Genomic DNA, 12,148 nt, shown 5'->3' on the forward strand with positions numbered 1-12,148 from the left:
ACAAATGCTAATATGATGTGACATCCTTTCTCAATACTCCTGATGAACATTTACTGTGTTATACACTAAGGCAAATTTTCTTGAAATGCTGAAACACTACACACCGACTCATACTTCAGTGACTCCAAAGCTAGCCATGGGTATTCTAACATCATTGCAATTCAGTGTGGCATGTGTTTTTGTTTGCTACCATAGTCTCGTGTTTTCACACACACACAGACACACACACACACACACACACACACACACACACACACACACACCTTTAAGTTATTAAGATATTCTTCTGGAGGGTGTGCAGGCTTGCTAGGATTACGCAGGTGGAAACTGACAGCTTTCTTGTAGGAGGAGATGGGTATCCTGTGGTCTCTCTCCATGTTAATTCCATCATTTGCTTTGGAATTTTCATTTGTATGCTCATCTTGAGTGGGAGTTGTGTCTGCCTCTCTGCCTAATTATTCCTGTCTAGTCATTTTTATAGCTGCCTCCGCCTGGTCTCATTCATTCTTGAGTCACTACAAATCTTATCTTCATGCCTCAGGGCTCCCGTGACATAGTGTTTTTGTGAATACTGAAGGTCCAGTTGCTGAACTGGGCTTCTCTGCTTCCTCCTGTACTCTTTCTGTAGGTTAACTTCACATACCCTGGGAAGATATGCAGGTGATTTTAGCTCTTCCCAGTTTAGGTGAATAAGCCTGGTGCTAGGCCACCATAACCCATGGGCTTCTCTTGGTCTCTATTACCCACGACCTGGATGCCAGCAGGTTCGCAGCTCCTTCCTCCCCGCTCGTAGCTGCATCAGTGGGTTTCAGCGCTCTGTTGCTCATCCAATAATTTTCCTTTTAAATATTTTATCAATTACAGTTGTGATTACAGTAAGGAGGGGTTCCCTCAAAGTAGGACCGCACCATGCCATCTTGCCCAGAAATCCCAGTATTTGTGTCTTCAACTGAATCAACTATTTAGTGGTAATTTTCCTCTCATCTTTTGTTGGATGTGAGTGACTAGAACAGGCCCCTCCCTCACTGCATTTTTAAAGTTCACTGTGATTCTGATAAAAATAATCTATAATTAACGTATTCATCTGAGTACATGTTTAACAGCAGGACTAAAACACTTTCAAATCACACGTTGCGCTAGCCAGCTCAAGGGCCGGACAGATGCCAAAATATTTTTCACTTGTGTGTTGGTATTTCATATTTGCTAAATATGAGCCATTATGTGATATATTTACATATATATGATGAGCATGAATCAAAACATTTTCCTTTTGATTTTCTTAATTGGTTGAGGAAGGAAGAATATCTTTAATCTTGTTTGTAAATGATGTTAAATTTTCTTAGCATTAATTGGTGGCAATACAAAACACTCTTCGTGGGTAAAACTCATGCAGAAAGATCTTATTTACAGATTTAATATCCTTAGTTAATGATTCTAGCATCTGGAGTTATTCTCCTGTATGACTTGACTCAAGTGGTAACACTAGTAAGGTGAGTTGATATAGCTTGTAAATTATGTATGTCTGAGAAGAAAATTGTGGGGGAATGAATTAAATCAATTTTTAGCAAAACATTTATGGATAGTAATCAGATGTTTTTCATAAAGATGTCCGGTCAGTCCAATCTACATTATTATGAAGAATAGACAAGCATAGTATATCAAGGAAAAGTGACAACTACGTGAGTTATAGGAATAGGGTCACTATGGGTTAAATAGTCTTTTGCAATAAAAGGCTTAGAATTTACAATCTCAACTGGTATTTTTTTATACAAATATCGTCCACCTCTCTTACATCTGCCCTGAATACCATTTTCGAAAGGTCAAAAAGGAAGCCTTTTAAATTGTGTTTACACTTGTTTTTAAAATAAAGAAAATTACCTCATGATTGAAATCACTGAGTTTGTGACAAGAGCTCTTTTGCAGAAAGGTTGCTAGGGCCATGAAGGAGAGCTCCGCAGGTGATAACAGAACAGGCTTGGCCAAGTGCTGCCCTTTCCTGGTCCTAAACACACATCCAGGCCTGCGTGGGGAACAAGGTACGGAGAGCGCAGCTGAACTTCATGAAAGGTTTCCAGATAGTTAGATAATAGGCCTTTGAAAATGCTGAAGGCATTGGAGCCTTATCCTGTTATGATTCAATTTCTTTCACAGACATAAAAGTAAAGGAAAACACTCTTGTCCCTGTATTGCCTCTTGATACCTGCCTACTTCCCTTCTACATACAATCCATCTGGACTCAGAAGGATATGACTTTTGATCTTCTTAGGAAACTTGTTTATACTTATAAATCAATGATCAGATTAGCCTTATCATTGTGTGGTCCTGCCTAATTCAGAAGTTACGGGTGCTCATAAAGGGACATGGACCTTTTATTACCTAGATTTCCTATTGCAGTGAAGAACTACACTTTGATTAGCTGCTGACTGCTATAGAGTTATTGAAAAGTGTTTTTCTCTGTGTGTTTATCTGCTAACCTCCTCCCACCCCAAACAAAACCAATCAAACAAAAGACAAAAAAGGAGAAAGCACAGCAATAAAGTTTAAGAACAAATTGCTCCGCAAAAGGATGGGACTATACTGAGTGACATAGAGAGCATGGCTCAAACTGTGTTATCCTTTGTTACTACATCACAGCTATTATCACAAAAGGCAGAATTAGGATAAAGGATCAAAAGCCACAATAAAAAATTGCAGTCCAGGGACTACAGACATGCCACTTTTGGAAGGACTTTTATTGATAGAACAAATTGCGGTGAGGGGAACAGAGAATCTAAAGAGGAGAGTATTTTCAAAAACATATAATTTCATTGAGGCTGGATGTGAACCATCACAGGATGTATGTGGCAAGACAATGGTACATTTTGTGGTGCATTCATTTCAAAATAATATCTAGAGTTGAACGAATGAAGTATAGTCCATTTTAACATAGATTTAAAAATGAGACGAGAGCGGTTTCAAAAGCAAGTTCAGCTTGTCAGTGAAATTTGGGTCACAAAGAATAATAGAAGTGATTTGTACCAAGTCAGTAAATGGTTCAGGTCATGAGTATGGAAAATCGAAGCCAGGAGAAAAGGTATGCTGAATAAAATCAGTTGTGGTCTGGTGCAAACTTTGGTTCAAATAGTCCTTATAAACATTGTGATTGCTTTGAAAACCAATAGACAAATTGAGAAAATAGGAGAACCCCTCTGTGATGGTAGGGTAAAATGATAAACTAATAGGGTGGCAGAGCTGGAAGGGTGCTCTGAGGTGTTCCAGCCCAGCATTTCTTAAACTGTGGTCTGTAAATACAGGTTGCCAATTGAGGAATAAGCACACACACAAAGACAGAAGGTAGGGGTCATTTCTGGGAAAATTTGTTTAAAAAAAGACTTGCTCAGACTTTTAAACATTTTTTTTAAACTGTAAGACATTTCAGGCCCTTAAATGTGGAAGGGCACTTTGTTTCTCTAAAAGAGAATTCCCCCAGTTTAACATGCACACGTGAACATGTAGTATGGAGGCACATGTATGTGTGTGTGTATGAATCTCTATGAAATAATGTTCTGTGGGAGACATTTTAAGATTTTACTCTCATTTAATGCACCTGTTTTATAAAAGCGGAAACTTGAGGTCTAAGGAGGTGGAGTACAGAACCCACGGCGGGTGAGCTGTGCAGTGTCTGAGCTGGTCCTGGAGCTCAGACGCCCTACTGGCGCTCCTCACATTGTGCCGTTAGGAGGGGATGAAGACCGTGATGTCCACGGCCCACGTGAAATAGGTGGTGGCCAACATGGTTTTGAATTAAGGATAGAAGATTCAAAATATTCCCTCCCTGACCTGCTTAAATGCTAATAGTTTCATTCCTTAAGGGCCTCTTAGGGGCATAAAGGCGTTTATTTAATTAGCTTCAGCATGAAATAACTGGGGAGAACCTTGCATTTAGCCATTTCACTGATGACATCCAGGATAGAAAGAAGCAGGGTGCAAACTAGTTTCCTCTGAGGAGCATCAATCTGCTTTAAAGAGAGAGATTAGGAAAAGTCTAGATGAGTGCATTTTAGTTTAAATGTATACATGGCAATCTTGTTGAAATTCAGTAGGTGTGGGGTGGGGCCTCAGATTCTGCATTTCAACCAAGCTCCCACCCCATGCTACTGTTGGTTAATTGGACCATACTTTTGAGTCGCAAGGGACTGGATTATGGAATAATGAAGCAAGATTTTCTGGTTGCATGCATGCAGGGAAGAGAAAAGTGTGTGGAATGTGGGGGCCAGTGCAGAAATCCTGGGTTTATTTCTTTGCAGTTTATGGAAGATAGAAAAATAAAGGCAGAAAATACTTGATCAAGTATAGGAATTGAACTTTAGCATCAACTCCAAATTATGGAATTTTGATATATATTTAGCTACTGTCTTTTCTCTGAACCTTCCACTCCATTCACCTGTTTTCTTCTCTGAGATCGAGGACGGACCTGGGTTTGGGGTTTCCCTCTTCCAGTTATTATCTCTGGCTTAACTTAGAGGACACATTTAGGAGAGAATAACCAGGCCCTTAATTAAACAACCCATATTGGAAGCAAAATCGAGTTTATAGTCACAAATTCCTATTTTGTGTGTGCTCCATTCGGAGCCTCACTTTTCTAATCTATTCAATGGGGACTAAAAGGAATGACTGTAAAGTAAAATCATACATGTGGATTTAATTTGTAAAACACTCAACACCATGCTCTCATTTTCTCTCTTTGTCCCTGAAAAGGAATCAATGAATGGAATTTGGGGTTGGAAGTGAATACATATACTGGATGCCAGAATAATGTTGTTTTGTCTCTACTATTGTTCGTAGACAGGCACTGTTTCCCATGATGCCTCTGTCTGTCCATCAGTAAACATACGCTCCCTCTGCTGGGTAGTGAGTGGGTATGTGTGGCAGTGGGCAGGAGTGTTTGGTTGAAGAAACAACAGCTTCACCCTTTTTTGGAGTCCCTTGCTATTTTTAATTGAAGATACTTATTTCTGTCACACGATGAGGTATTTTCTAGACAAAGGCTTTATATAGACTGTCAGAGAATAAGTTTTCCACTCCTTTGCCACATCTTAAACATTGGACAATAATGAGTCTAGAGAGAGCAGGAAACAATGACGGGGGAGCCAATAGTATTGCCTTGGCAAAATTCCTTATTCCTGAGATACCCAAATCAGATTTGCTGAAATTTCTCAGTGGCTTAGACTAGTTCTTCGAAGCAGGAAGAGAGGCCTGTGCCAAAGAGTGTCCAGTTTTCACTGAAAATGACTGTTTGCCTTAGTTACAAAGGGGCCCATAGATGGTGGTAAGTGAACGGCTTAAAGCATGCATCTCTCCCCACACTCCTGCATAGATGCCAGCATGGACAGGCAAGCCTGGGTTGGTACCAGATGCCACCATCTAATAGCTGTCTAAACTGAACTGACTTAATAGCTCTGAGCCTCAGTTTTCACATCTGGAAAATGGACACAATAATATTCACCTTTCAAATCTGAGTCAAAATTAAAAATAATGCATGATAAACACCCTTCATAATAAGTACTAAGGGAATAGTTACTATTGTATTTTTAGTACTTATTTATTTTATTGCTCATTCTGCAATTATCACTTACTTCATCATTTTCTCACCAAATCTTTGTTGACACTACCGCTGACCTGCCCTATGGCTTCCAATACTTACTCTTTCCATTGCTTTCTTTCCTTCCTGCTGGGATTCACGGGCTCTCGGCTATTCCTGCCACCCTACTCCATCTCCCACCCCAGCTTTCTCATCCACTCACTGCCACATTGTTAAATTCTATTGTATATTGATCTTCATGAAACTGGCAGGTACACACGGTCCCACCGGACGTCCCAAGTCCAGAGCTGAGGCACGGAGCCAAGTCATAATTACTTTCTAGGAAGTTCTGTTTTAAGTGCTAATGTAGCACATCCTAAATCCTATGCACATAGGCCCTAGGATTAGATGTGAAAGTATTTTCTGTTATAACTCTGCCTTTTATAACCTTGAACAAGTTATTTTCACTCCCCTCTTCTCACTTTTCTCATGGTAAGATCACAGAGATAGTATCAGTAAGCTCTCTAAATATGAAATCACATATAAGAAAATACCAGACTGTATCTATTAGAAGCTACCAATTCCCCCAACCATGTTTCCCATGACCTCATACTCTCTGGGACTGGCCCTGGAATCAGTGACACAAGTCAAGAACTCCTTCAGTTCTCCTAAGTACTCTGAAGGTGGTTTCTCTGCCTGTCATGCTGTTCACTTATTCAATGAACTGGGTCCTAGTTTCTGAATAATATAGTCCACTGGTGTTGAGACACAAATGAATTAATACAGCAGAGTGGAGAATAGTTCCCAGAGCAAGGTGAGCACTGAGCACGTGTCAACTGTTAGCACTCACTTTATAAAGTCCAACCCTTGCTGGTCTGTTTGGCTCTGACCTGTTGCCTGGTCCTTATCTTCTGCATCTAGCATCCGAAGTTGCTCTCTGGTACCTGGACTCCAACTCCATAGTCATTGCCTTCTAGAGCCTACCTTGGGATTCAGACTTATCCCCCTACAAGTTTTTCCCCAGCTATTTCTGTCCTAGATTTTAGTCATGCAATTTGCAATCAACTGTCTTTGGGGCCCTGCATGGACAGTGAGAGGGTAAAGCACATTGCACAAATTACCTGTTCTTATAAAGCAGAACTTGAGAGAGCGCCTTGGCGGAGTTGAGGGAAGGGCAGAGGGCAACTGAAATCAAGTGGCTCACCCAATCCCCCTGGATTCTCCCAGGCCACAAGGAGGATCTAACATGACCTTGGAATTGGGTCATTTTTCAAATGCAAAATTGACTTGTTTCCTATCATTTGAAATGTCCTCATGAACAAACATTCTAAAGTTTTACACTTACAGCTCCCTAAAATGTGTATTAAAACTTCAATACAACATTTCAGAGCTGTGAAATGATGGTTTTGTGTTGGGTGATTTAGCCATTATTTAGTGCTTTAACTATTAATGGTAAATGTATAAAATGGCTTCATAAGTGGTTTAAATAAAGATTGTGTATATTTCTAGATCTAAATTTCTCTTTTCTTAAACCCGTAGTCATCTACTTAGTAAAATTACATTCTTCTTTCTTTGCAATGAACTTGTCTTCAGTGATTCATTTTTCATCCTTGGCAGAACTATTTGTGTTTCAAAGTTACAACTTCTAAACTGGAGATCATTACTTCCCTGCCTTATAGCCAATAATTTCTTTTTGAGCACTATGAAATTGTCAGTCTCCCAAAATATCTTAAAAGTTTGAGATTTATATTTAAACTAAAAAACTTACTTTCACCTATTTTTGAAGGAAGAAAAGTTTTATTTAAACAATTATTTTGCACATTGCTTTCCATTTTACAGTAGTTTGAAGGCTATCCCCAAGCAAACGCCTGCTGAGTATGAAGCTTATCTTTAGGAACTCTCTGCTCCACCCCTTCGTGTGACTGTTCATGTCCAGGGCCACCTGAGTGGTCCCCTCTATAGATCTGCTGCATAGATCTAATGCATACTTTAGACCAAGAGTCCCAAATTCAAATGCCTACAGGAGTGAAGTAATTAAAGGGAATGTGTGAAGTCAACAGGGGGGACATTGTGGGGAGTTAGAGAGTAGATGCCCCACCCAAATGGGGTAGCCAATAGAATACTGCCAAATCATTATTCCAGATTTGCAGATTTTTCAAGAGCAGTCTAAAATCCAGATTCAATGAAAAGTATAATGTGAACAAATATTGCGTGGACCAAAACAATTATGTCAACCTGTTAGCATTTTGAGATCTTTCACTTCTACTCTTAAATGTCCATGACACCAGCACTTACTGTTCCAAATCATACCTTTCTCTGCTGGGATTAAAATGAGCAAAAGTAATAACTACTAATGAAAACACAAATAATATGCTAAAAAGTAGAAAATGACAGTCTCAAAGTGCAGTTAGGAGTGAAATAATAGGCAGGATATTAATCAGTCACATTATTAGTTAAAAAAATAAATAAAAACAGACAGAAAACCAGCTGTGCATTTTGCCAACCACATTTTGGTCATGTCAGAATATACTGCTTCAGTTGATTCTAGGTCTGGTGCCAATTAAACATGCTACCCATTTATTTGTGCTTATAGTTGTATCTTCATACCATCCTCAGTCGTTGAAATTCAATGGAATTACTGATGTGGGATACCAGAAAGAAAGCAGATGATTCCATCCTTCTGCAAGGATGGGTTCAGTGATTCTTCTTCTTAATGGCAAAATTCAGGACCACTTTTGCCAGGTAAGGTGATAATGACAGAAACAAACAGTATTCAAGTGTCTCTAGACCTTTCCTGATACAGTTGAATCTAGAGTTTGGGTTTACTCTGAAAACAAACTTTTAGGAAATCTTGGAAACTCTTTGCCATCAAAGTATATGAAAGACCCACGAGCACCCACAAAACAGGAATTTATGACCATACCTCAATTTAGAAAGTCTCCTGAATGAGTGGTATGATTAAGGACCTGGTTATTCTCTCTAAGAAGTGTTCTCAAAGACAAATGTACTCTTATGAAAGTATTTATTTTTGAAACCTAATTATCAAATACAGATATTAGTGCATTTAGCTGTAGTTTATCTACACAGTTGCAAACAGGGTGTGCCACCAGGAGCTCAGACTCTTCTTTGTATTACAACTCTTTTAATGCCTGGAAAGATGTTTATTTCTTTCTTCCCTGAAGAAGGGGAAAGGCCTGATTGTAAATTAACCTTAAGAAATATTGTGCCCAACTCAGCCTTTGAAGATCTAAAACATTTTTAAGGGGGAATGTGTTGACTTTGTCACAGATTTCTGGGAAAAGCAGTGTGCCTTCTTTTAAATGACCAAGGGTACCACAAGGAAAGATTTTGTGATGAATTATGCTTTCTGCATATGTAAACTAAATGTGACATAAATCTGATAAGCACTAATCTGAGATTTTAACCTCCACCTCTAATAAATGAGAACACACCATTGCATTGGTTATAACCAAACCAAACCAAATGGCAAGACTTCTTTCATAGAAGTAAGAAAATTTCAAATGGTGGGGTCAATTCAGTGTTGAAGTGTACATTTTGGAGTACTGTTAAGTCAAATATTTGAGTGCCTGTAAAACTAAGCTCTTCTCTCTCAATTACAATCTATTGTAAGTCTGTCTTTAACAAGACTGATATCAGGAGAGCAGCATGTCTCTTCTTCTGCCAAAGCAAATCTTCAAAAGAAATGTGCCTGGACGTGCTCATGTTGAGAGTGGTGGTAGGAGCTTCAGTCTGGGGATAGAGCTCAGAAAATAAGTGATAAAGCATATATCCTCCAGGAAATTGTTTCCAACCAAGTCTGTGTTATTTAGAAGTCATTTTTATGTAATGGATGTTGAACAGTTCCTGTTAGGCATGATTTTATGGCTTTTGGTTTCAGAGACTTAGGGATTTACTACAGGCAACCCCATAAATGACTCCCTTGTATTCCAGAGCAGCAGTGATTGGTGGTATGATCAAAATCAAAAGTGTGCATATCATTCCGGTCCTATGTGAGTTCATGAGAGCTCAGTCAACCCATGCTGCCTCAAAGACATGTTCTGATGCCACTATGTACATATGCACTGAATTCTTTTTGCTCCGGAAGGAACATGGATGCAGGATGTCACTTTGGGATTCCAGAACCCATCTCACCCAGCTAAACTGGCAGAGAAAGCACACAATTTCTGATCCATCTTCAGTGGCCTTGCGGTTTTGGAGAAAAGATTCCCAGAGCATAAACACTAGGAAGAGAGCCTGCAGGCTGGGCTAAAGGTTCCCAGTGCTGTAAATCTGTCTAGGCAGTGCTAAAATGACAAGGAGACAAGACAAAGACCAGGATCGGGGCCAAATATGTCTACTGAATCCCAGGGTGAAATGCTGACTGTGTCTCAGACTTCATTTACTTCTCATAGTTACCCTTTGTGTTGCATTCTATCTATCGTGATGTCACATGTCTGGTAGTTTCTAGAAAACTCCACTGGACATTTAAAGTATGAAAGTGGAAAAGGTAAATACAGCTTAAGTATTGTTATGAAAATAATTTTGACCCCGAGAGCCCCCTTAAAACATCAGTGACATCAGAGGTTCCTGGATCCAACTTTGAGAACCCTGGTTTACAATAAATCAAGTATGAACGCCCCACTTTTTGTTTTAAAGACTTTCATGAGTTGGGCTCACTTTATCCCTAATGTGGCAACATTCACATTTCTCTCTTGTCATTTACTAGTTGTATAACTTGGGTAAGTTATTGAATCCCCCTATGTATAAAACAGGCATATTCAGATCAACTTATAGGTTATTATATAAATTAATTAGAGATTCTGTGTAAAACACGCAACATCATGCCAACCACTTGTAAATCCTCTGAAAATGTTACTGTTATTATTTTTTAAATAGTTATTTCTCATTCTGCACATATTACTTTAATGTTTTCACTGGAGAAAAGTTTATATGCTAATAAAAGTTGCATATGCTACTGTGAATACCCCTCAGAATATTACAGTTTTTAGGGGAAATGAGACAATAATTTCTCTATTTCCTGAGTGTTTATTGAAGAACTATTATGTGCTACATTCAAGAATTGTTAGGCAAATATGAGATGTTGCAGAACTTTAGGCAGTGATATATAATAAGGAATTACATTGTGTTTGTTTGTTTTTAATGTGGACATCAAAAGAAAAGTGACTCCAGAAATCTGGAACTTTAGGACACAAGGGAAAATAATTGCTCACCATGGAGAAAGAATGGATTGGATGTATGTTGTAGGAAATAATTCTGTGGGGAGGGTGAAAGTTCCTTTAGAGAGAGAGATTGGAGGTAAGGAAACCAATTAAGAAAGTCTTGCAAAAGAGGTCATGAGAACATGACCTAGGGCAGGGCAATGAGGCTGCAGAAAAGGAGAGAAGCACAAGCACTTCAGAGGGCTTGGGGACCTCCTGGAAGGGAGTGATCAGAGAGGGTGCTGTTTCCTATAAGCACAGGCTAAAACAGCTAGGGCACATTGCCACGTGGGAAAGTTCCATTCCCTGAAATGTAGGCAAAGTAATCAGTTACTGACATTGTTCAAACTTCTGCCCAATCTGTCTTCCACCTAGTCCAGAACAGAGTCAGCTTTCTTAAACACTCTGAAACTGGGCAAGAATGTGTATATGAAATATGTATCATTACCTAAGCCTGGTGAATTTGTGAAATCACTCTGCCAGCATTCTTTTTCTTTCTCTAGTTTTATGGAGATTTAATTGACATATCACATTATACTAACTTAAGATGCAACACGATGATTCAGAATGTGTATATACTGCAGAATGATCTCCACAATAAATTTAGTTAACATCCATCACCTCACGTAGTTACACATTTTTCTTTCTTGTGGTAAGAACTTTTAAGATCTACTCTCCTGGTGACTTTCAAATATACAATACAGTATTGTTATAGTCATCATGCTGAACATTATATCTCCAGAATTTATTTAATTTATAACTGGAAGTTTGGACCTTTTGATGACCTTCACCCAATTCCCCCTCTACACCACCCTCTAACCCCATCTGTGGTTAACCACCAATCTCTTCTCTAGAGCGTCTATGAGTTTGTTAGCTTTTAGATTCCACATAAAAGTGAGATTATATAGTATTTGTCCTTCTCTGTCTGATTTATTTCACTTGGCATAATGTTCTTAGGTCCCAGCTATATTGTCACATATGGCAGGATTTCCTTGTTTCTTATGGCTGAATAGTGTTCAGTTCTGCACTTGACTTCTCTGTCTACTGAGCACTTGTAAGGTGGTTAGTGAGGCTGAGGAACTGATTTTTAATTTAATTTAATTTAATGTGAATTGATTTTAATTTACATTAAATCACTCCATGTGGCAAGTGGCTGCCATATCGGGTAGTACAACTTTGAATCCCAGTGTCCAACATCCTCTCCAAACTGTGGGCACCTCGGAGTTTTATTTAGGGGGGATTTTTGCATATTTTTCTAGTCACTTGAAGTAGATGTGGCACGCAGAAGTATCTGCCTTTATTACAATTTTTCATGAGTTCCTTCTAGGAATCATGCTGAAAGACTGGATGAATAATACTGTACAAGGGA

General features: G+C 39.0%; 1 long non-coding RNA gene across 2 annotated transcripts in view; it reads left to right on the top strand.

Annotated features, from left to right (window-relative positions):
- Positions 1-12,148, top strand: part of LOC140844738 (uncharacterized) — an 85,923-nt gene that overhangs the window by 29,542 nt on the left and 44,233 nt on the right. For both annotated transcript variants that reach the window (XR_012123223.1, XR_012123224.1), the window contains exon 3: positions 8,154-8,302. This is a non-coding gene — a long non-coding RNA (uncharacterized lncRNA). The remainder of the gene's footprint in view (positions 1-8,153; positions 8,303-12,148) is intronic.

The sequence above is a fragment of the Manis javanica genome, chromosome 12, assembly GCF_040802235.1.
Source record: "Manis javanica isolate MJ-LG chromosome 12, MJ_LKY, whole genome shotgun sequence".
NCBI classification, from domain to species: Eukaryota; Metazoa; Chordata; class Mammalia; order Pholidota; family Manidae; genus Manis; species Manis javanica.